Here is a 26360-nt window from a genome sequence, read left to right on the forward strand (position 1 = left end):
CTCCACTGCAGCAAATCAGCAGTGTGATGTGGCTGCCCTAGGGAGCAGGCTCCTTTTGAAAAGGGGATGCGGGTCCCTTTTCAAATCAAAAGCTTGAGCTCGGGCGGCTTAGCCCGGCTAAGCCGTGGAAATGGTTAAAGGCAACCTGATGGCAAAGAAATAAAAGCAAATTGGGTGTGGGTAAATAGAGGGGGGGTGAGCAGTGTTGCCTATGTGTCAGTACGGTTGTGACTGTTCCAGAAATTTCTTGACAGTGATGGAATCTGGTATTTTCTTAATTTTCTTTTTTTTTCCTTTTTTTTTTTTTTTTTTTTTTTTTTCACACCACAACCCCTCCAGGTTTTTATGCCTCCCTCTCCTCTGCTCATCTGGGTGAGGTCGGGGAGCAGGCAGGAAAATAAACAAGGTCAGGCTCAAAGCCCTGCAGAGCAACCCCTATTTTGCTGTATTTTTTTGGAAAACCCTGCGGGCATGGGGTGACCCGTGTGGCCCCCCCATGCCAAGCCCTGCCACACCAGGATGCTGAGGACTCCCAGGTGCACCAGGTTTGGGTGTGCTGCCTCCTCTCATTGCCCAAAACGCTACATAAATCAGGATTTGAGGTGTAAGAGTGCAGGAATACAGGACGATTTGTGAAAGACCCACTAATAGCTGAATTTTAATATTCAGTTTAACAGTGGTAGGCCCCACCACTCCTTTCCTAGCAGGAGACAGCCTCTGCCTCAGTTTCCCCACCAATGAACTTATGAATAGCCTTGCAGAGACATCATAACCATCCAATAGTCATACTTGGTAAACACTGGGAAAGAAAATATTTACCACTCAACCTGTTTGCATTTTCAGATTTTGGGGTGCCTGGGAATATTAAGAAACTCCCCAAAAAGTCACCCCATTTGGTTGAAGAGTGACCAGTATATCAGACTATGCCCAGTCATTTTGGGCAGAATGACCCCAGCTGGGCACCTCTCAGCTCTGAGGCTGGACTTAAACCTTTAGATCATGACAGTTCATAAAATAATTTCACTTTAGCAGCATTTTACTGAATTTTGTTTTTTCATGTGGAAACAGTCACCAACACACACACAGTGGGTCACATACTCATCAGCATGGGGAATGGAGTTTGAACCCCTCTGCTCTTTTGACTCCAAAAATAAAAGGTCTTTAATACCTGAGTTAACAGATACCTCCTCCAATTGGCAGTAGTAGGTCACTTATTCTTCCTTCAGGTAACTCATCTTATAGAAGAAAGCCAAAATTTAAGGCAATTCACCATAGTATTACCTTACTCTTTACCTAGGAAACTCTGCTGGGATTAGAGAGGCCAAAAGTTATTTTCCATGCTTATAAACCATCCCTGAGATCCCCAAAAACATTTGCTTAGGCTTGAACCCAGCATCTTCATTCCCCTAACAGGGAAATCCTTAACTAATTGGGGCAGAACTGGCTTTAGCTGCCATTGCATGTGGTAAGATTAAACCATCTATAATGTTACAAATCTGGATTTTGTGTTCTTCCTGGCTTTGTTTAAAAAAAAAAAAAGGAAGAAAGAGGTTGGCAAGGGATGATTTCTAAGCATGGACTGATTGGTTTAGACCCTTTGCAAGAGTAGAAAATTTCCCTATTGATACATTTTGCCCTGTAAACCCTTTGCAGCTCTACAGTGGGGTTCCCACCACCAAGCCATAATATGAAGTATTTACAAGCAGTGTGTATAAAATAGAGACATAATTCACATAAAACTTCTGCATCCTTGTCCCTGGAATAGCCATAGACACCCCAAACGTGGTGCATAGGTCAAATTCATGGATACTGGGTGTTTGCCACCAGCAACACAGCAGAGGGAAGGCAAAAGATCTCTGTTTGGTCTCTCTGTAACCCAAATTTCTCAGTCAAGCATGAAGGACAAATTCCCTTTGGACAGAAGTGTGGTCCACATACATTTAACATCCCAATAATGATTTCTCCTTGCCTTCATTGTTTGTAGAAATTTTTCTCACCTCAGACTTGATGTCTCCATTCCCTCTTCCAGGCTAGCAAAACAAACCACACCATCAGGCTTCCTGTTTAAATTCTTACTCCCCTTTGGAAAAGTGTCTCTTCAGACCTGGCCCATGTGATTGGACTCTCCCACACTACTTCCAGAACTATTTTAATCCACAGGCACCAGAACCCATCGCTTTACCAGCAGTAACAAGAACACTGCATTTGTGTTAGAAACAGAACTCAACTGGAACAGTGAGATGAAGACACTTAGAAAATGCACATGGGCTAAGGAGAGCTTCCAGTGTGCACTCACTTGTCCCAGGACCTGAGGCAGGTGGGGGACAGAAGGAACTCTGTGCGTGACTACAGAAATTGCACAAAATCCCAATCAGCACTGGGTGGATCCGGCACTAAAATGGCCATTGTCATAAAATAATGCATTTCCACAATGAAATTTTGAATTATGCATTCAGTAAGTAGTGAAAGAGAATTAGGACTGAGCACTTGGCCATCAGTCCTGAGGTTAAGAACTGCTTCTTTGCCACAGAACTAAACCTGGAAGGCACAAATAAACATTGCCTGGATCTGAAAAGGGTGAGACATGCATAGAGATCTTAGCATCAGCTGCAGGAAAGTTCAGAGTTGGAGGAGATCATTCCTGTGATCATGAGAAGGAGCAGGATGAAAAGTAGTAAGTGGAATTTTCTTCCCTTCAGAGCACTGTCCATTGGGAGCCTCCTTCTGCTACGGATGTTACTGAAATTGTTGCAGATCTTAAGAGGTGTTGGTGAGGTCACATGAAGCTCAGTGTTGATGGCACAGCCACAAGCCAAGAGGGCTCGTCAGCACTTGCCTGTTCCATAGCTCTGCTGGAGATGATGATCTGTGCATGCAGGATGTGTGGGGTAAAATAAAGGTACCCATGGGATCATTGCAGGAAACCACTGGTCAAGTGAACACATGTGTAGGGTATTGTCTGCCTCGTTTCTTTCCATCCCTCCAACTCCAAAAGCAATCACAGGATCATCAAATTATTGAATAGCTTGGGCTGGCAGGGACCTTAAAGCTCATCCAGTTCCAAACCCTTTGCCCATGGGCAGGGATGCCATCCACTAGGCAAGGTTTTTCAAAGCCCCATCTAATCTGGCTTTTAACAATTCCAGGCATGGGGCACCCACATCTGGATGGCCAAATGAGGTGCAGACTGTAGCTCTGCAGAGGACAGGGACACCCTGCTATGGTGTGTGGCCACCAGGGTTGTGCTCCTTCCAGGGACACAGGAAATCCTGCAGCAGGATTGGCACTCCAGCCATACCTTGTTTCCCTCTAAAGGTCCTTCCACAGTGACCCAGCCCACCTGTGCACCACTGATGAGCTTTGATGAGGTCAGAGTTAGCAACATTTAAGGCTTTTTTAGGTAAATATCCTTGAGTGGACCCTATCAGTCCATAAGAGCTCAGAAGCACCCACTGTTCTACCACAGGAACTAAAATTCGGGGCCATCCCTTAACAACCCTGTTGGAGGGCAGGGGTGGAAGTCAGCTGGTTTCAGTTGGTTTCAAAGGTGATTTAATGACTACAAATCCACATACAGAGCTGAAACCACTGTTTGGAGTGCAGTGACTTTGAAGGCACTTTGGACTGACTGCGTTTTCCTGCATCACTCCACGTCAAGGCTCCGTGGGACACATTGAGGGCAGCGCCAGATCTGCAACGTGGTGCTGAAAGATCCTGACACTTAGCACTTTAGGAGAACAATAGCATTAAGGGAGATCATTTGGGTTATTTTTCTAAGCTAATTTGTTCTTAGCATCAGCAACAAAAATAGAGAGGATGCTATTTTAAATGTTGCATTAATATGTCTCGAAGCTTTAAAGAGCAACGGGGAATTTTTGCCTGAGCACTCCAAGCAAGGGCAGCCAGCAATTACATTTTCGTGAAGAAGCTGTCAATAGCAGAAGGATGGGCCAAATCCTGGCTCTGCTCTCATCCTTTTCACTGTCTTGTGCTCATTCTTGCACATTTTCTGGTCTGCAGAGCTGCTCAGAGGCAGCTGAAATGGCAAGGCCATGAGCTGGGAGATGCTGATGGCTGTTTCAGGTCCATCACTTCTCACAGTACAGGAAGCACATAGTTCTGTCCTTGCTGTCTTTTGCCCCAGGTCTTTGCTACTTTCTCTTAGAAGATGCAATGCAGTGATGAATTACCTTTTTTCTCAGGTCTTCAGACCACAAAAGGAATCAATAAGCTGGTAAAAAAAGACAATATGGTCTTAAACTGGCAGAATTGAAGTCTGAAGCTGAACAATCACAACAAAAGAAGCCCAATGTCCGGGCATGTACATAATGTTCCAGCCTCCCTGCAATTTCTTTTTAAGTCTTGAAATGTCTGGATTTATAGGGTTTTTTTTAATCATCAGTCAAAATATTTGGATTGTTCACAAGGACAAGAAGTGTGATTTTGAGACGTGCTAAGCTTCTGCTCTGCTGACTCTGTTTCACTTTCTGTTCAGCAAAACTGTTCTTCATACCCATCTTTGCTCAAAGGCTGATATTATTGATGTATATATATATATATATATATATGGATATATCTAATCATAGAAGAGTAAATTGGAAGGGACCTTAAAGATCATCCAGTTCCCAGCCCCTGCCATGGGCAGGGACATCTTCCACTATCCCAGGTTGTTCAGAGCCCCATCCAACCTCACACTGGACACTTCAGGGATGGGGCAACCACAGCTTTCCTTGGCAGCCCGTGCCAGGGCCTCATCACCCTCACAGGGAAGAATTTATTCTTAATATCTGCTCTAAACCTGCCTTCTGTCAGATAAAGCCATTTCCCTTTCTCCTATCACTCCATGCCCTTGTCCAAAATCCCTCTCCAGCTCTCTTGCCAGCACTGGAAGGTGCTCTGAGATCTCCCCTTCTCCAAGTTCAAGAGTCCTGACTGTACAAGAGAATTATATAATAACTACATATAACAATAAAATAACCATCTATAACTGTATAATAAATGTATATAACTGTATCATAAGACCTTATTATCATAAGATTTTCAGCAGCAAGCCAGTGACATGAGCCACATGAGTTGGTGAAAGACCCAGGTGAGACAAGCTTTGTGCTTCCTTATTCCCTGGGAATGAGGTGGCCTTTCTTTGAATCCTAGTAAATGAGCCCTTTGGGGGAACTCCTTAGATTCAACCTTGGTGTTAAGAAACACATTTGGGTTTTGAGCCTCTGATGTGCCTCAGTGAACACAGCACAGACCTTCTTCAGCAGCCATCCCAGAGATGGCCAGGACTCCTGTGGTGCCATTTGAGCTCTCTGATTCCTACAGGCAGCAGCACAACTAACACATAACAATCAGTTTTGATTTACTCCTGGCTCTTCAGAGGTGGATAATTTCTCTTGGTTCTTTAATGTTATTTTTGAACTGCGAGGTTCATAGAAATAAAGGCTCTATTCCTGCCATTGACCTAGAAAAGTCTTTTGATTCTTTCCAGTGGGACTACTTTTTTCAGTTGCTGGGAACCTTAAAATCATGAGTTTCTCTCCTCTGGGGGAGGTAGTTGCTACATCTTCATTCCTCCTTTAAGATTTGATCAGTAAAGCTGAAAAGACCCTAAAACTCTCTCTGACCTCCTGCACTCCCCCTTTACAAAGGAAGTGCTTCCAGCTTATGCCCATTTTCAAGCCTTCTGTTTTTAAGCCTGTTCTGTGAATTTTTTCTCTCCTACAGCATTGCTGGTGCTGCAGCTGGCATTATTAATTCCATTTCATTAACTGATCTTCTTAATGTACTGGAAGACAAAAGAGAAGAGAGTCCTGAGACCACAGCCTGGCTGAGCCTCAGGAGATCTCCGCTCAGTCCCCACATCTGCCACAGGCTCCCTGCTACGTGACCTTGGGAATCATCTCCCTGAGGTCTCTGGCTCTGCTTGGTCTATTTAAATTTGGGGCATGGTCTGCTTTTTTGAGCTTTGTCTCTGCAGCACCCAGCACAACATCTGCAGCTCCAGCAGAGGAACCTTGCTCCTGTTTGCAGCACAGCTTGCAAGGCTGGTGTTAGTGTTACTGGCTGCCATTCTTGGACCAGGGGAGATGAAGCAAGGTGGTGAAGATGAATTTGGATTGTACTGCTCCTGGAAATGGTGAAATCCTGCCTGGTGTTGTGTAAGGGGCACAGAGGACTCTTTTCTTTGGCCAAGCATGCCATGATGATGATGATGATGATGATGATGATGCATTTTCAGCAAATTCTTGAAGCAAGGTCTGGCGTCCAGTGCCTGAGCTGGGGAAGTGAGGCACACAGCAGTGCCACAAGCCACCAAGGAGAGGTCCTGCTCTGCCCTTGGCTCCTCTGCACATCCCAGTCCTGAGCTCAGGCAGCTCTGGTGCACCCCAGGAAGGATGTTCCCACAAAAATGCCAAAGCTTTGCTCCCAGCTTGCAGGGCCACCCTTTGCTCTGGCTCTGCTGGGATCAGACCCAAGTTTTGAAGCTCCAGGTGCTGATTCAGAGGCTGAGATGCTCTGCCCAAGTGCAGCTACAAATTTTGCAAATGTGACTGCGAATTAAACCAACAGCCTGCAGGCAGAGGCTCAGGAGACTGAGGCCACTTTTGCAGCAGTGCCACAAGCCTTTAATTGAGTTTGGGATGCTCATAAGCAGCCAGGGGTGCTTGAGAATGAGCTGTGCTTTGCAGCATTTCTGCTGGCCCCTTTGCTCCAGTGCCTGGCACTCCTGCTGCCAGCCCAATCCAGGCCAAGGGAGAAGGTGCAGAATAATTTAATGTAGATCAAGCCCCTTTCCCCAGCTTCAGATGTGCCCAAAAAATGATATTCCTTGGGGAAAGGTGCTCCCCAGAAGGGCCTGAGCTTCTCACCATGCTGGAGAGCTGCTTCCAGCATCTCAGCCCAGGCATTTTTACATCCCCCACCCTGCCCTGCAGGGAGGGCAGGCTGCGTTCGTGGTGGAGGTGTGGGGATACTGCAGCCCTGCTCCGGCTCGGCCGGCACACAATCGCCATGGCAACCCCAGCTTTCCTTGGAAAACAGAGGCAAAGCACCGACACACTGCTGGATTCAACAGCCTGCTCCGCGGGTGGGAGACGCCTGGGCACCAAGATGCTCTCTGCAAAGGGACAGCTCCACTCATACCCAGCCTGGGAAGCTGGATGTTAATATGGGAAAATCCTGGCTGAGCTTGCAGAGAAATGGGGGGCAGAGTGGACAGGGGGAGATGAAGAAGCAGCTGATGCTGTCCTGAGCAAACACAGCCTACAGTGCTTGCAAAAGTGCTGGAAGAGGTAGTGGGGCTGCTTATTGCAGCAATGCCAGCAGTGCTGAGTGGCACAAAGTGGGGGAAAATGTCGGAATTCAGGACATCCCTCTGGCTGTCCTGGATTGCCAGGACCCCTGCCAGGGGGCTCAGAGACCCTGGCACAGAGCCCAGGATGCCTGTGACTTTGATTATGACCCATGGAAAAAATTACCAACCTTATATGAAGATCTGCAAGCCACGAAAGTATAAGTAGAATAATAATCAGTTTGTCACGGGGTGAAAAATAAACTTTTTGGGGTTTTTAGAATGGGGGTTCAGGGGGAAAGATGGAGGAATCTGGGCGTGTCCAGCCTTTCTCCTTCTTCTTCTTGGCCTCCATCTTCTGCTATGATTCTGGCACTTTTGGATTGGTTTAGAGTAGAAGCTCACTGTCTAACATAAGTTATGGGTATTGGGAAGTTGTGGTAAATAAAGTACACATAGTTTTTAGTATAAAAAGATAACACCAGAGTGCCTCTGTCTGACCTGCTGAACAGACCTCAGCAGGCCAGAGAAAGAATGTTATAGACAAGAAACAATAAACAACCTTGAGAATGAGACCAGAAGAGTTCTGACTCCTTCTTCCACTGCTGGGCTGGGAAAAGAGACTTTCTAACACATCTCAGGGTCATCCTGACCAGCTAAAGCCCCCAGAGGAAAAGAACCCAAAAGGAGCAATGAAGGACATAAAATAGTGATGTGTAAGGCAGAAGAGCCAGTGCAAGGCTGTGAGAAGGGGAAAACAAGGAGAGAACAGGGCAGGGTTCTGCTGAGAGTCTGTGTGGGCACTGCTGGAGAAACGCTTTGGAGGGCAAAGCAGCACTCTGAGTTTTAAATGTTATTATAGGCCTCTAGGGCAATTAGAAGAATTAGATCAGGAAATGATGTGCCAGGAGTGTTGGCTGAAAAGTGGTCAGAGTTGTCCTTGTTGGGGAAACAAACAAGGAAAATGGTTTTGTGTGGCATTTTAGGACATTGGTTGGAAATGAAGCAACATAGAAAAGCAGAAATGGTTTGAGTAGGGGGGGGCTGGCCCTGCCCCAGACATCCCCTCACATGGGGCACAGGGAAGAGGACAGATCACATGTACATATCTTATGGAAGATACCATAAGCAAGGTCAAGCAAGCTGCCAGCATCCAATCAGCAGAATATGCCATGAAAATCCACACCCTGGAGCCAGCTCATTAGGAACTTAAGATCAGTCATCCCTAAAACTAGTTATCTTATGCAAACACGAGCAAAAGGAGGAAAAAGAGAAGAAAAAAGAGGAGAACCCAATTGAACCCACTGAATTTGTGGAAATGGGTTTCTCTCTGAAGAACAGATCCTATCTTTGAGCACTTGGCTATCATATAACCTCACTCCCTCTGCACACAATGAGAAAATCCTGATTTGGTCGCTGACATCAAGTATCTGGGAAAAGACAATTTAATTTCCCATTCTCAAGGCTAAAGGATTAAGGATAGATCAGCAAAACTATTTCACATTTAGGAGACCAAACGAAAAAGCCTGAGGAATTCAGATTTCCCTGACAATATTGTTAAATACCACAAACCACATTTTCCTGATTGCTTCTGCAGAAGGACTGACAGCTCTCCATCCTGGGATGAGGGTGAGCAAAATAGAAGGTATAGGGTGGCTTTGAATAGATACATGAAAAACAGAATTATTTTCCCATTAATTCTTTTTCCATTATATTTATCAATTAATAAGTAGCTTGAAAGTCCACTGGACAAAACTAAACAAGGGAAGGTGTTTTCCTAATTGGAAGCCCATTTAACCACAGCATGTGGATATGGTAGAAGCATCAGAAATTTTAGGGTAGCTGCAGATTTGCAGAGTTCCAGAAATAGCTGTATCCCAGAGCACTGCACACGAGCAGTGTGAAGTGGAAGAAAGCACATTACATATTCTGCATTAATAGTGAATTCCCTTGCAACAGGTTTGGCTTTTGCAGAAGTGGGGGATTTCCAAAGAGAACAGTAAAATAGGTCTGGGCAAGATTCACCAAAGGTCTGCTGGGATTTCAGAACTGCTTTCCAAAAGTGTTTCCCTCCTTGCAAACATTTAAGTACATGGGGCTTTGGTGAAACTCCCTGACTGAGACAGGTACCACCAAATACCTCATTGTATTATATCAGTTAGTTCATTCTTAATAAATCCACCCAGGGATCCAAAGCACAATATCCCTTGTGGCCCTTGTGAGGTTCTTGAATTTCAAATGCCAGGTACTTAAAATTATTGTCTTGCAGATGAATCAGAGATAAACCATAATGGCATGACATTAATTTCAAATTATTATAAATTCAAGAAAACCACAATCTTATTTTGGTTTGCAAACCAAAAAAAAAAAAAAAACCAAAAACCAACTCCCAAGCTTAATTGGCATATTTTGTTTTGGATGAACCTCCTCTTTCACAGGTGCAGGAGATGTGATCAGCTCCTGCTGAATTCTGGGCAGGACTCTGAGTCCAGCTGGTCCTCAGCACCTGTGGGGCTTTGGAAACCTCACCCTCTGAGAACCCCCAGCTTAATGCTGAGAGACACCAGCCCTCAAGGTTGGGATGATTAATAATGGGGGCCAGAAGAGAAGGACTTGGTTTTGGAAGCAGCAGCAGCAGCTCTTACCTTTCCCAAAACACTTTCTTTTTAACTGTGCTTTACCCCCCCCTCCATTCTTTTCCCAGACTGCCTGACATTTAAAGTGATCAAAGTTCCCTGTGAAGCACAGCTTCTAAATTTCAGATAAATATAGCCATGCTGCTCTGCATTTGTTTGTTTTTCTCAGGTTGCAAACCTGCAGTGGAGACCTACTTATTGTGGAGCAGGGGGAGCTGCTGGTTTGGCACCACGTGTTCGGCAGCCAGGAGGGAGCAGAGCCCTCTGTGCAGGATGTGGCTCTGCTCTGCTCCCAACAGAGGGTCCAGCCCTGCTCTGGCAACTCAGAACAAACCCCCCAGCTGCCCCCTTGCTGGCTGGAGGAGCCAGAGCAGCCCTGGAGTGGGCAGAAGGCACATGGAGACATGATGCAGGGAGGGGAGGATGGAGATGGCTGTGGCTGGGCATGGGGACATGTCCAGCCCATGCTGACACACAGGGGGACAGCCCTGAGCCCTTTGAGACATTGGGAAGCTCTGTGGGCCCTGAGGTATGGATGGAATCACATGGCAGGGCAGGAAGGTCCTGCCCCTGCCCACACACACACAACCACTCAGCCTGGTACAATTTATTTTGGCCTCCCCATTAGCTGGGAAGTAAACGTGGCAATTACTTTGTACATCCCAAGTGTCAGAACCCTTTGGCACATTTCCCTGAAGCTAAATAATTAATGAAGGGCTCTGATTAGTGTGAATCTAGTGCAATCATCAGACAGCATGGAGTGACATTCACTCCTTGATGCCTGAGACAGGGCTTTGTGATGAGGCTTCCACCCTCTCCTGCAGCTGAAAGGGTGTGGCCTGGGGTTTGTTCTGTAAAAAAAGGTTTCTGCCCTGCTTTGTGCTTAGGCTGCCACAGACACCAGCAGCCTTCAAAATATGAATGCTTTGCAGGTGATGGAAGATAAAATACATTTCTTTTCCATGCAGGAATGATATCCTGCAAATGTGGCACTCAGCAACTCATTTCCCTCAGTGGCTCATTAGAGTCACCACAGCTAAAAGGTTTTTTTTCCCCTCTTACTGACAAATAGGAGTCAACTAGAAGATACCAGGTGTGCATTTGCAGGGGCGAGGCTCAGATCCTGCAAACTGAGCCACCACAGCAGGATCTGGCTCCCATGGCAGTGGGATTCCAGCTTGGCACTGGGTGGCAGAGCAAGCTGGTGGCCCTGCAGGGTGAGCCCTCCTAATAGGAGACTGCTGCATGTGAGGAATAGGAAGAGCTGGTGGCTGTCATTTTAGGTCCATTTTCTCCTACAATTTCTTTCTGAATGAGTTCCCCACACAGAAGACACCAGAGAGTTGTACTGAGCTATGACACACAGCTCTGTGTGAGCTGCTGCCCTTTTCCCAGCCCTCCCTCATTTTACCATCAAACTGCAAATAATCTGATTTTCACTCTGAGAGAGACAGGTTTTTACTAGGGAGGAGAGGGGCTGCCCAGAGAACACAAGGAGCTGTTACATGTGCAAATTGGGTATCTTTGGGGTCCTGAAGTGCACAAGAAGGTGCAATCTTCACCTCTCCAGGGAGGAGATGAAAGTAAAGCAAAGAGTTGAGATAAAAGCAGAACTCTTCTGATCCCAAATGCCACAGCCAAAGTGACACCAGCTCCAGAATGCACTGTCCCTGCTCTGTCTCATGCATTTCACTCTGAGCAGCACATTCACATGCTCAGGGATTATACTTTCAAACCTGTGCATCAACAGTCAGACACCTCAAAAAGCTGCCTCTCCCTAGAGAGATTTCCTCCTCACACAGAGTTTTGTAAAAACAGGAGGTAAAGGACTCCTTGCAAGGAAAAGCAAATAGTTTGGAAATCATGTACTTTAAGCCTGTGCCTGGTTCTGCCTCATCCAACATGTGTTTCCATGGAAGCAGAGGAGGAAACGGGCAGCCTGTGGCTGCAAATCACAGCAATCTCACTGCCTGCTCACGAGCCTGAAGAGACAAATGGATCATTAAAAATAAAAAACACCTGAATTTTTTAACATCCCTTTTGATGGTAGATATCTGGTATTTAGTGCTACAACATTCTCTTCAGGGACAGGGGTTCAGGAGCATCACAGCTGAACAAAGCCAAACTTGAGCTCTTTCTCAGAGGAAACAGAGTATATGCCAAATAAAATGATTTTTGCTCTTTTGTTGGTCACACTGGTGTACTGATTGTGTGAGCACAGAGAATGGCAGTGCAGCACACAAAGGCAGTTACATAAATGGAATAAAATGTGTTTTCAGCATGGTTTGGAGGAGTGAGAGAGACCAAACCAAGGATGGTTTAGGAAATACAGATTGTTTAGGAAAGGTTTATCTGCTGATAAAACCTGACTCTGATCTCAGGAGTGAGCCTCCTGAAGTCAACCTGTCAGTCACCTGTATTATCAACATGTCCTTCGAGCATAAATCTCTTTCTGACTGTAACCATGAAGTTTTCCTGGCCTTAAATGAGCATCTTGAGGTATCCCTGCATCCACAGAAAACACACAGCTCTTAACAGTTCACCAGCCAGCTGCAAATAGATCTTGCTGCTGAGCCAGGCTGTCCAAGATTGCAAGGCAAGATGTATTCTATTACCATCTGTATGGCAGATTATCTTTTGTCAGTGGGCAGTTTGCCTTATCTCTCTCTCTGAGTGACCACAATCACTCCTCCCTCGGGAGGGGACACCTGCTGATAACAGCCATTGAATGTCACTGCATGGCTGATAAGAAATACAGCATCCCATTGGGAGATGTGAGCCCAGAGGGAGGGGCCAAGCATTCCTACCTGGATATAATCTGGAGATCCTGGAATAACTGCACAGCTTCTGCACTGGATTTCCCAGAGGAACAGTAGCTGCCTCTTCTTCCACTGGATCTTCAGAGGATGACTTCACCCTTTTCTACAGGATCCCTGCTCCAGCAGAACCACCCCTGACACTGCAGGAGGGCTGCAGCCACAATTCCAATGGCACTGCTGCCAACACCCTGACCCACAGGGTGTCAGGTTGGGTTCTGACTCTGGCAGTGTTGTTTTGGTTCACTGCATTGTTTATTTTATCCTTTTATTTTTCTTCCCTATTAAAGAACTGTTATTTCCTGCTCCCATATTTTTTTTGCCTGAGAGCCCCTTAATTTAAAATTTATAGCCATTTGGGAAGGTGGGGAGGGTTTACATTCTCCATTTCAGGGGAGGCTCCTGCCTTCCTTAGCAGACTCCTGTCTTTCCAAACCAAGACACAGGCACATTTCAGTGGGAGTAATTACCCTTTATCCCCAGGTAAGTGCTGCCTCTCAGCCAAAATGTGGCACTGGGTGACTTTATTGTAGCTGCTCCTGAGTGACTGAGCTGGATCTACCTGGTGCCAGCTCCCAGCAAGGCACCAGGGCTGATCTGTGTGCAGCCATTACAGGATCAGATGCAAAATGTCCTTCCTGCACTTACCCCCCTCAGAAAAACACACATTTCTTTTACAGCAGCCTGCCTTGTCCCAAAAGGCTGCAGAACCTCTCACCAGTAGGTCTGGGTTTCTTTTCTTTCTTGACTATCAGGCAAGAAAAATTAGGCACACTTACAAATACTGCCAATTAGAAAACAGAGTTGCAGACTTCAGTGAGTTAAAAATCTTGAGGGTTTTTTTGTGTTTGGGAGATTTCCTCCCCCTGGTTCTCTGTGCAATGCATTTGGAGCTGTTCTCTGTAGCTGCCTGAATGCTGAATTTCTGAATACTGTGGTCAATACTGTATTGAATAACAATACCTATGATCTAATGACAGCTCTGTGCGCATCTAGGACCTAAGTTTAGTAGATTGTTTTCAGGCAGAGAACAGCAAAAATTGAAAGAATGGGTCAAATCCATTTGAGTTTCTTAGAAACTACATCCAAACAGGGAAATATGAGAGATGAAAATAAATCTACTGGGGAAAATGAAGAGATTGAGATAGTACCAGGACTGACCCTATTCCCAGAGCCTGCAAAGGTCCCAGAGAACTCAATACCAGTAAATCCCAGTGAGCAGGGAGTACTACAGAAGGTATCCTTCTTCCTTTAGAAGCCTGTTAACACGTGGCTTAAAGGGAGGGTGCACTGGATTGGTTTTCATCTCTGGCTAGTGCTTAATATTCTTCATCTCACAGTGGAAATCACCTGGTGGTACTGGCTGGTGCCATGAGCTGTGATAATCTGGGATTTTTCCTTTTTTTTTTTCAAAAATACAGATGTCAAATCATAATAATGGTTTGTGCATTATTATGCTTTGATTGAACTGTAATAATGATTTTTGGGTTGTTGCTACCTATGCTATTGATAAGTGAGCCACTGAATGTCCACTGGGCCCAAAGGCCTGAAGGGGAAAGGCTCCTGTATCCTTTTCCAAACTCCAAGAGTGTTCAATTCCAAACTGAAAGGGATTTTGGGCAACCTGGTCTAGTGGAATGTGTCCCTGGCCATGGCAGGGGGCTGGAATTGGGAGATCTTTAAGGTCCCTTCCAATTATTTTGTGATACTAGGATTCTATGAAAAGGCTCTGCAAGTTTTAAGAACATGTAAGGGAAGGAAGAACACTGCAAATAAATTCTTGGAGCAAGTAGGAAGGAACTGAAAGGTGAGCAGAAAACTGGTGTGGATGAGCCTGCACTAGGAGGGTATCAGAAAAGCATTTGCTTGCAGACAGCCAGAGATATTGATCTGCAGTCACACAGCAGCACAGGCTGGGCAGGAAGCATCATCAGAAACTGGCTGAGGGAAAGGGAGAAACATGTCAATAAAATCAAGCTGTGTGTCAAAGGGAGGAGGAGGAAGGAGGAGGCCAGCAGGGCAGCCTGAGCTGGAGCCATGGGTGTTTACCTCATGGTGTATCAGTGACCTTGAGGGTGATGCCATTATCTAATGATGCCAAATTTGTAGGAGGCACAGAACAAATTAATTACAAATGGGAGATTAGGCTTACGGTCTGATAAGCAGCTCACAGAGTTCAATGGAGAGAAGTTTTAATGAGATTAAGTGACAAAGCCATCACTTAGAAGGAAGCTTTAAACAGACTACAGGCAAGGAGAAAGAAGTGGGGGCGAAGGCAGAGAACTATTAAAACCATCTGTGTTATTAAAAGAGGAGTAAACAAGGCCTGTGCCTCTCAGGGAGAAATAGGGATGATAGTAAGGCGTGTTGGCACTGCCAGTGGGAGCTGCTCCTGTGAATGTATTGTATGAAACATCTGAGTCAGACTCAGGGGAAAATTGATGGGAAACCCAGCACAAACTTGGGATTAACACCAGCAGCAAAGCACTGCCTGGCTTGGTATGAATAAGCCTGGAGAGGAGGTCCAGGAGGCCTGAATAGGTGGGATATGGGAAAGCTGGCTTGATGGAGAAGAGCTCTGCTTTGGCCCAAGAGCAAAGAGAGCAGGACACTGGATGGTAGCAATCAAAGAAAGAAACTGGCCAGCAGTTAATATGTCAGGCTCTTAAATAATAATAGTACTGCTAAAGATGAATAATTAAAGCAGAGCACTTGGTCCTCAGGCCCTTATGTAGTTCCTTTCCTCTAATGCCTGGCAGAAGCAGCATTTATAGTATGTGGCAGGAGGAATCTTGTGATCCCAGGGGCTGGCTCTGCTTCACCTCCCACCAAACCCACTGCATCCTTCTCTGTGAGCTATATTTAAAGCTGAGTTCAAATAAAATGGGAATGGCAGCAGCTTTGAATCAGACTGATCAGAGACCTGGGTGTGGGGATTGGCAGTGATGTCCTGTGTTTATGTTACCTGCAGGCAACGGGCCAAAACAGCTCCTGAAAAGGAGGAGAGACACATCTCTTGGTGAAACATCAGTGGGCAGACTTGTGTGGCTGTGTTACAGAACAAATGTCAGGCACATTTCCCCATCCCTCCTCTCTGTGATGGGACAGATGCTCTTGGGGTGCACTGGCATTGTCAGGCATATAGTGACTCACTAACACCTGAGTCTGCCAATTCTCACCTTTCAGATGCATCTAAGCAGGGAAAAGGTTTGAGAAGAAAACAGAGCAGACCCCTCATTTTTCTCCCCTCTGCCTCACCTTTCCACCCACCACTCCACCCAAAGGGTAACACCATTGTGAGGGGACTGAAAAAAGGAGCAGGCAGCAGGCAAAGCAGAGCTGACCCTCAGACAACACAAAAAGGTGATAATTCCTGCATTTAATAATCCTCCTCACAGTGAAATTCATCCTGCAGGCTCTCCAAGGAAAGGACCTTACTGCTTGTTCTTATCTTGGCTAACAAAAGAACCTGATCTTGACTGGGTCTCCAGGCACTACAACTAAATTAAGATCTAAAAACAATAATCAGCCCAGAGCTTTCTCTTTCCTGAGAAATCAGGGAGCAATTTGTGCATGTTAGGAAACACATCCAGCACTGCAGCCTTTCAAAGTCATCTGCTATTCCCTTGACTTCCCTTGCAATGCAGATTATCCAAATGGAGATCCCTGGGTGCTCTCTGATACACAATTCCAGTAAATATTTACATCCTATTTTGGGTCAAAATATGCTAAAAGGGTGCATAGGGGATGCCTCAGCATTTAACAGCTTCTTCACTTTGGTCAGCAAAAGTGAGATCCTGTGGAGGTGACAGCTGAAAGTGTGTTGCAATCTCACCTTTCTGGAAAGATTCAAACCCCTACAGTTAATTTAAAAACTGCACTAGAGGATTATACATACAGGTATGTTATGGTTCTGTACCTGACTCAAATCCACAAATAGAGTCTGCAGCTCTGAACTCCAGCCTTGCCCACAGGGCAAAGCTCTCATCTGAATAAATCCTGAAAATCTCATCTGCCAGCATTTCCAAATCAGTGCAACAGCAACAGGAGCTGAAGCCAAGTGCTCTGAGTATTTTCTTGCAGAATACCCAGGAGAGCACAGCTATATGTAACAGAGATATTTACACAGTGTTTGAGGCAACATTTCTACTCTTAGCAGACACAGAGGTGCCAGGAAATGATTCTACTCCCTAGGCAAGATTCAAACCACAGCACAGGCAGGTCTGTGAGGCCAGGATTATCACATTGATCTTTTTAACCCCCTCCATGTAGCACCAAGCATGAGCTAAGTGACCACTGCTCATCCAGACACTCCTCTCAGCTGCTGCTGTGGGTTGTAGCAATACAGACAGTGTGGTGAGCCATTGTTGCTCTCTTTCTGTGGGATTTGAAGTGGAGGGAGGAGGGGGAATAGCTGCAGACAGGAAAGGGCCTCTCACCTGGAGAGGGAGCACTGAGGGAAGGCACTGATTTAACCTAGCAAGGGGTGCAGGAACAGAAGGAAGCAAAACTCCTTTGAAAGGGATGAGAGATGGCATGTTCCCCAGACAGGTGTGTCTGCCACAGGTTAATCTTTCACTCTGCATGGCTCCACGTGCTCCATGAGCTGCCCCAGCAGCCCCTGTGACGCCAAGCAGTGGCCTGGTGGCCATTTCCTGCTCCTTGCAATGCCTCCCCTCCAAGGGGAGGTCTCACATCCCAAACTGAGCTGATCTGGGCCCACAGACATCACTAAAGTCACTGCTGTGTGCACAGCCAAAACATCCACTCTGTCAGAACCCAGGACATTCCTCTGGCTGCCCTGGGTGACTCGAGACCCTGGCAAGGGGCTCAGAGACCTTGGCATGGAGTCAAAACCACCTGTGCCTTGGATTTTAGCCCATTGAAACAATTACCAACTTTGTGTGAAGAGTTACAAGCCACAAGAGTTTGAGTAGAATGATAGTTAATTTGTCACAGGGTGAAAAAGTAGAATTTTGGGGATTTAGAATGGGGGTTCAAAAGGCAAGATGGAGGAATCTGGGCCTGTCCTGCCCTTCTTCTTCTTGCCCTCCATCTTCTCTGTGATGATGACACTTTTGGATTGGTTTAGAGACAAACTGTCTAATAGAAGTGATAGGTATTGGAAAATTGTAAATAAAGTACATGTAGTTTTTAGTATAAAAAGCCAACACCCCCCCAAGGGCAGTCACTGTGCCACAACCCGACGGACGTGCTGGACAGATCTCAGCAGGTCACAGAAAGAATGTAACAGATAAGAGAAAATAAACAACCTTGAAAAGCAGAACAGATGAATCTCGGCTTCTTCTTCAGTCACAGGGCTGGGAGAAAAAAGAGATTTTCCAACACCTTGGGAGCCATTTCAACCACAGAAACCTGAGCCCACTCCCTCCTTTACAAAAGGCTGCACCTGACAGCCACTGGCACTTGAGGGTGGGGTCATTCCCTGTGAGCTCTGTGACACTGGGGACATTTGGCTAACACATCCTTTAGCATTTTTCCTCCAGCACCTTCATTTATTTCCTTTTGCAGTGTCGATTTGCCCAGCCAGCTCAATGAATAATTCAGCAACATTAAACACATGCCAAAGCTGTTTCAGCTCTTAGTAGGATCAGTTCTTTGGTCCTTTTCTCCATTTAAACTTCATTCCAACATAATCTCCCCTTCATTGCTTCTGGGGGAGCAAAATCTACAAGTAAAAAGCACATTGTCATCGTTATATGGAAATATAACAATATATATGGAAATTCCCTCTTTGATAGGAATGGTGTGCTACTAATCATTCTGCTGGATGCCTTGCTGCTTCTGTTAATGATGGAAAAAACAGCTATTTTTTTACAGACCTCTATTGGACATGAAGTTCAATAACCACGCAATAAGGATGATCTCACAAACCAGAATTCAGAAAAAAAAGTGAGGTAATTTCCCAGTTTTGTTGTGTGTTCCTGCAGTGAAAGCAATTCATCACACCCAACAAATCAATTACTCACACAATAAATTAGCCAATATCGTCCTTTTTCAGCAGCTTTTCCAGACAAAAGGGATGTGCACGTGTAGTGGAGTCAGTGTGTGACATCCAGCTGCAGTAATTGTGCACATGAAGGGTAAGGTGAGTGCTCATTTCAGAAGGACACAATTGCCACTATGGCTTTTATTAAATCCCACTCATTTATCACTCCCTGGTTGGAGCAATAAGCCTTTCACTGTCAGCTAAGGGTGAAACATGGCCCTGTTTCTGCAGCAGCCAAACTCCAGAGCAGGAATCCCAGGCAAACAGGGAAAACAGCCTGTTCTCCCTCTTGGGGAAGTAAATTCCAATTCTTTGTAACAACCCTTACACTTAACCTAAGCAAGTGAGCCCAGCTGTTTGTGTTTCAGTGTTTCAATGCTACATTGGCTGACCAAGTAACCTTCAGAAATCCTGCCTATTAATCTCTGCTGGCTTTTCTTCAGGCTCCCCTCCCCTGTTGGTTGCTCAGATACAGACCTTGCCTTGTTGATGCTATCAGCATTTCATGAGGATGTATGCAAGGACCCCCTCACACACTCCTCTGTGAGGAACTGTCTCTATTCCTAAAAGAGAGCAGAAAAACCTTTCTGTGCAATGCCTGCCTCTGCCAGCAGTACACGCTGAGTGAGCAGAGACCCTGGGCTGCTTTCATGGGAATTGCTCAGAAAACTGTGTCTGTGGGATTGCCAGAGGCTGGATTTTGATCTTACACCACTGTGCATCCCAGGTAGCACCAAGCAAGGCAGAGAGCTTGTACCAGCCAGGCCATGGTGGCACCAAACCCTGGAAATCTGAATTAATTTTATCCGTTGAATTTTGCAGTCTCATTGCACCTTCTATTCAAAAGATAAGAAGCTATTAAAAAGCTATTAGAAGAAATTTAATAAGAAGTTACACTATTTAGAAGTTATTATTATTATATTATTCTTATTAATATTATATTATTATTACTACTACTACTACTATAAGAAGTTATTTTAAAAATTACATTTTGCTCATTTGTATGAAATGTGTTGCTCTCATCACAGATGGATGATATAGCAACATCAAAAGCTGTTTCCCTGGTAAATTATTCTTTAGGATCCAGTTGGAAAGAAGAGAGTCTTTACTGAGATTCCTGCATTACCTGGCAGTCTGGACAGCCTAATGACAAATCCTTAAGGCAAGCTCAATTTGCTGCCTTGGAAGCCTTATATCTCCCTTTCTAAGCCTTATATCTCCCTTTTTTGCAAAGGTAATACTGATTATCTGTGTCCTTTTAGTGCCTCTCAAGTTACCCCAGCTCAGAGGACTCCTGAGGTCACCTCTCAGTGCAGCTCTTGCACTCTCATGAACTGAGCTGTGAATTATTTTGATATGAACTGGGAGAAATCTTGTACATCTTTTCCAGTGATGTTGGAAAGTTGCAGGGGAGCATTGGAGGACTAATTTCATGTAAAATCTCCTGTTACCAGCTGGGAAAGGTTTTCTCTGGGCAAGTGATATCAAAGGGTTTTCAGAGCATAGACTCAAACAGTGAGTCAAGCAGAAGCTGCAAGGAAGATAAACCCCAAAACCCCCCAAAAGAGAAGTTTTTGGCACCAAAGCATCCCAACTGGCAGGGTTTTTCCCCACAAAAAGTTCACTGCTATGTAAGGTAGCTGCAGATCTGTCATGTTTTGTGTGTTCTGAGCCCTGAACATGCAGGAAACAATCACTCAGCCACCTTGAGTGGAAAAACACCTATTTCAGAAGCACAAGTAGCTTTGCATGCCAAATTTTCAGAAATCAGGCTCAGCTGGATCCTCCCAGACCCAGAGCACTTGTGAAATTGGTCATGACCACTGAAAAGACAAACCTTCACCTTCCTTTCTACAGGTGATTTAAGCAACCCTGACATCCCCATGTATCCCCACCACAGGCAGGCTTGCATCTGGTAGACCTGTGGTGGGGGCAGGAGATTACTGGAAACAAAACCAACCTGTCTTCTGTGTGCATTAGGGGTTTTTTCCACAGTTGTTTGTATTTCTCACACACAAATGAAACACAGCAGAACCAGAACACCAGAATGACCTCTCACCACAAGGGTTCTCATGAAACCACTGAGCTGCTCAAGAGCCAGAGGGGAAAGAGGGTATTTGTGATATCTCTTTGGAAAAGAAAAAATAGCACAGTAAATTGCCCAGGTAGTGTAAAGGTCAGGAGAGTTAGAAAAAAAAATATACTGCAAAAGAATAAAGCAAAGGAAGGTGGTGACCAAGGTAAGATGAAGAGCTGAAGTGACAAGGACACAAGATGCTTCCTTCAGGGGGAAATTCAAGCCCTTTGGATTGAATGTTGGATCATTGCATGTTCCTTAATTTCTATATTGTTCTGAACTGACATGAACTCAGCAGCTCCCCAAGGAAAACAAAAAAATAAATCCCCTTTTCAGTCAATATAGCTATTATGTCTCAATCAGCAGTGTACCCTTGGAAGCTAAGGAAAAACACCAGGAAAATCAATACCCACCTCCAGGTTTTATTCCCAGTGGAAATCTATCACATGGCCACCATTTCACTTCAGTCAAATACATTAATTTTAACTTCATGGTATCTACCAGACACAAACGGCAATAGCCAGGGAAGTCCTTATTCTGCTGAACATCTGAGGAATTAGAGCCAACAGGTTCAGGAATTTGTATTCCACCTCTCACTGAGACCTAGAAATGTATTTTGTATCACTGGAGCTTAATCTTAAATTTAAATCTGACCTGAAATTAGTCCAAACTCTTCAAATGAATTAACCAATGAAACTGATGAAAAAACATAATTCCCAGCTCCCAGAGCATTGCAGAGGTTTAGAAGCAGAATTTCTAGATCAGAAAACAAAACATTCCAGGAGTTCCCTGCAAAACACTAAATTTATAAGAAAACTGCATTAATAAGAAAAATATTCTGTGTTAACAAAAGAAATGTATTTTGATTTTCCTTCACCTAATCTATATTCCATTGTATAAACTTCCCTAAGCACCTTCTCAGCTAAAACCTTGAATTGGAATGGATGCCTCATCCCTGGAAGTGTTCAAGGCCAGCTGGTCTAGCAAAAGGTGCCCCTGTCATGGCAGGGGGTTGGAACAAGAGGATCTTTAAGATCCTTTCTAACCCAAACCTTTCAGTGATTCTAATCAAGATCTTTAATTAGAACAACAATTTACATGCATATAATTAACATATAAGAATATATTTCTATATTATTATAATATATAATTATATCAATACATAATTAATATATTATAATACATAATAACGACTATAATTATGTTACTAAATAATTATATAATAATTATATAATAATTATACAAATACATATTATCTATATTAATGTAATTAATATATAATAATTTACAGAAAACCTTACAGGTTGTATAACTTTCACCCCTTCATTATTTATAACTTAGGGGTTGGGTTTTTTCCTGTTTCTGTATGCCCAGAGTAAACATCACCTCTCACTGTATATTGTGTTAGCCACAGAAAAGCTATCATTGCTATCTCATAGGTGCTGGATGTTTCTCTGTCCATGACATCTCCCAGATCTGCTGCAATATCCAGGCAAAGCATCCCTGCATCCAGGCACCTGCAACACCTGGCCACCATCAGATTGCCAGTGTCACAGCCTTGTCTGAAAGATGAGTCATGGATCCCTGACCCAAAGAGACACCAAAAGGGAATCTGTGTCAAGATTTTGGCTCTTAAAATGTGTTTAAACTATGAGTGATGCTGCACTTGAGGTGTGCCTGAATAAACAGAAAGATCACTCGTGAAAAGAGCAGCTGTCTCCTTGCAGCCTTTCCCAGGAGCAGAACTGAGCCAATTTTGGGTGCTCAGCTTGGTGTGGCATGGACACAGACATGGATCCAGGAAGCTGTGGACTCCCAGAGACAAATCTTTGCACATAACACATCTTTTCTCTCCATTCCTCTTGTCAGTAGGTTCTTGTTTGTCTACAGATGTGGTGTTCACAGTCTCTGAACAGAGACACACATAATTCTCTCTCCCAGGATTTTTCCTGGGGAAGGCAGTGAGGAACTCAGAGAAGGAGATAAAACAATTCCTATCTCTGTTCACTGCTCCTGTTGTTTTGCACATGTGGAATGTGTCATGGAGATTGTTCACCCAAAGTGATTTGGTTATTGGACACCAGTGAAGGCTGTTTTGATTCCTTGGCCAATTGAAAAAAATAGCTGTGTCCTGGCTGTCTCAGACAGTCACAGGTTTTTCTTTAGTATCTTTTCAGTATAGTATCTCTTTAGGATGAAATTTAATATAGTATTAGTGTAATATAGTATAGTTTAATAAAGCATTTGTTCAGCATTTCTGAATCATGGAGTCAGAGCACATTATTCCCTGTATTGGGGGCTCCTGGCATCAATGTACAGACACCTCCCAACTCTCTGTGCTTGGCCTGGACTTTGCTACTCGTGGCCTTGACACTTAAACATTTGGCACAACCATCAGCTCCCTGCATACAGTTAAACAAGTGGCTTTCTGGGGTATGTTTGTTTGTTTGTTTGTTTGTTTGTTTTTCTGCTGCTCACTCTGTAATCTTGATCTGGCAGGAGGATTTTATAAAACACCATCTTGTGTCATATCTGTCAGAAAGCTACACTTCTGTCTGAGTGCTGCAACTGATGGCAGCTCTTCAGAGGCTGTCCCTTGCTCTGGAAGGGAAGATATAAAAAAACAGGAGGATAAAGCCTATAATTTTTTATAGCTCAGTACTTAACACTCACAGGCAGTGGAGTAGACAGCAGTCCCAGGAGAGGACATGTGATCCTCCCACTTTAGAGCTATACCCAATTTTAAAAGCCCCTCTGAGCATCCAGTCACTGGGTTTAAGATGCTTTGACACACAGCATTAAAAGTTTGACCTTACCCAATAGATGAAGAGTAATTTTCACCAACAGAGACAAAGATCAGGAAAGGAAAGAGATGCTAGAGGTGAAGCAGGCCAATAATCAGGCTATGGATAACACAGGTTGTGGAATGAAGGGGTGAGATTTACTGAGACATTTCTGAAGGTCATAAAAAGGTCATGCTCTGGAATGTACATGGTGTTCACTGTGAGAGGGATTATTGCAGTAATCACCACTGATCCCAGCCACTGCCCAAGCAAACCATTATCTAGGGAGAAAATCCCCTGTTCTTTGCTTTGTTCTGATCCTTTCCACAGTGCAGACATCTCCTCTGAGTGACCCTGCTGTGCTCCCATCAAACCAGGACTCCAGGAAGAACTCCAAAGTCAGCACCTGATTATTTTTCAGCAGTGTCCCCTCTCTAGATGGGACAGGTGACACTGCAACCACTCTTGAGGCCAGAAGGGGCCAAACTCACTCCTTGCTTCCTGAAAAAGAAAAGGAGTGAAGGACAAACCCTGCACAGCACAGACCCACTGGTGTGCACGCTGCTCATTGCCACCAGCATGGCCTGAACATCTCCAGCTCAGCTCTGGCTGAGCTATCACAGCTTGGTGGGTGACAAGCTGTCAGGTGGCAGCTGAACAGGATGAAATGGCCAGAAGTGGGGAGGTGGGGCAGAAATGTGTGTCTGGGAAGTTCTCTCTCCTCCTCCATGGGCAGAGGAAGAGTCAGTGCTGGTATGGGGAAACTCCTCCAGTCACAGTGGCTGGAGATGATATGTGGGGCCCAATGGTAGGAAAGAACAGAGGGAACAAGACAGTTCAGAAAGCTCAAAAACATAACCACAGAGAGAAAAAAAGAGAAGAAACCAGAATTGCTTAGCCTAAAGTAAAGAAGGTTGGAAGACTTAACAGTTTTTGAGAGACACCTGGAACTGGCGGAGGATCTGCCAACAGAGGCTTTCCAAATGAGTCACAAGCATCTGTCAAGAGTGTTCTACCAGGAATCGTGGCTGTGGGCCAGGAGATGGGCTCTTGGGACCTTGTGGAGCTCCTGCCAGCCCCCTCTGTCTGAGCTGCATTGAGTGACACCTCTCCTTTACCCTGCTCTGCCCACAGAGGCGTCAGCACAGGAGTGACCCAGACCTGCAGGCTCCAACTCTCTGCTCCCCCAAAGCTCTGCCTCGGCTGAGAGGATGGACAGAGGTGGCAGAGGAGGCCCTGATCCACCTGACCAAACTGCTTTGAGAGCAAGGGGTTGGACCAGCAGCCTCCACAGCCCCCTTCCCACCTGAATAGTTCCATGTGGGAGGAACCACAGAGGTTCACTGAGCCACTCTACAATTCTGTGGCAAGACCAGTGTCAGAACCCAGGAAATTCCTCTGGCTGCCCTGGAGGACTCGAGACCCTGCCCGGGAGGCTCAGAGACCTTGGCACAGAGCACAGGACCCCTGTGCCTTTGATCTTTACCCATGGAAAAACAATTACCAACCTTTATCTGAAGAATTACAAGTCAAGGGAGTTTAAGTAGAATAATAATTAGTCACGGGGTGAAAAATAGATTTTTGGGGTTTTTAGAATGGGGGTTCACAAGGCAAGATGGAGGAATCTGGGTGTGTCCAGCCTTTCTCCTTCTTGTTCTCCTTGGCCTCCATCTTCTGCTGTGATGGTGGCACTTTTGGATTGGTTTAAGGTAGAAACTCACTGTCTAACATAGGTGATAGGTATTGGGAAGTTATAGTAAATAATGTACACGTAGTTTTTAGTATAAAAAGATAACACCACCCTGAGGGCAGTCAGTGTGCCTCTGACTGACCTGCCAGACCTCGGTGGGTTGGAGAAAGAATTTTATAGATAAGAAACAATAAACAACCTTGAGATTGACAACTGAAGAATTCTGACTCCTTCTTTGACTGCCAGGCTGGGAAAAGAGACTTTTACATATCTCAGAGTCACTCTGACCAGCAGAGATTCTGAGAGACCAGGACTAGGTTCACATGTTTGCTTCTCTGGACAGGTTTTGATCCCCCTCCTCCTACAGCATCACAAGGTGTGGACGCTCCACCCCCAGGCAGGACATCCCTCCCTCTTCCCTACACCTTTACCAAGCAGGGACTTTCCAAAGGATGCAAAGCTACCAGAGCCCCATAAAAAGCAAACTGAAGCACAGAAAACAGATGGGCCAGAGTGTGGAGGCACTTACAGCAGATGGCACTAAAATATTAAACTAACATTCCCGTATGCTTAAGCCTTGGCCTGGCTTGCTGCTGGTTGCAGAGCCAGCCTGGTGAGAGCATGCAGATGAGAAATGAGCCTCAGATTGCTAAAGCACCCAACCAAACATCTCCTTCCCATGGAAAAATGCCTCACTAGCAGCTCCTCCAACAGCAGGGATGTGCTAACTCAATGCAGATGATGTTTAGCTGAACAAAAAAGCATTCCCAACAAATCAGGTCTTTCCCAGATCTCTGCTGGAAAACCATTTCCTTGAGAAACTCTGTAAAATCAGTTTGTCTGTGACACCAAATGGGGGAAAAGCCCACAGTGCTTAGTGTTTGTCCACTCTGGGTTAGCTCTGGACACCATGGAACAGCACAAGAGGCTCCAGGAAGGAGGGAAAACACCTTCTTCAACCCATGGAATTTGCCACTGTCACCCCAAAACCTTGACTGCAGCTTGTGACACTGCCTTAGAGACACCAGGATACCCCACAGTGATGGGTGGCCCAGAA

At 45.1% G+C, this 26360-nt stretch overlaps 1 protein-coding gene and 1 long non-coding RNA gene across 2 annotated transcripts in view; one reads left to right on the top strand and one right to left on the bottom strand.

The window, feature by feature from the left end:
* The window catches only part of RTN1 (reticulon 1), a 124280-nt gene that overhangs the window by 18626 nt on the left and 79294 nt on the right, over nucleotides 1-26360 (bottom strand). The window lies entirely within an intron of this gene.
* LOC139589673 (uncharacterized) lies at nucleotides 145-9673 on the top strand. The gene is made up of 2 exons (XR_011679091.1): nucleotides 145-2674; nucleotides 5725-9673. It is a non-coding gene; the product is annotated as an uncharacterized lncRNA (long non-coding RNA).

The sequence above is a fragment of the Agelaius tricolor genome, unplaced genomic scaffold (genome assembly GCF_023055355.1).
Source record: "Agelaius tricolor isolate 1412-34295 unplaced genomic scaffold, bAgeTri1.0.p SCAF_5, whole genome shotgun sequence".
NCBI lineage: Eukaryota > Metazoa > Chordata > Aves > Passeriformes > Icteridae > Agelaius > Agelaius tricolor.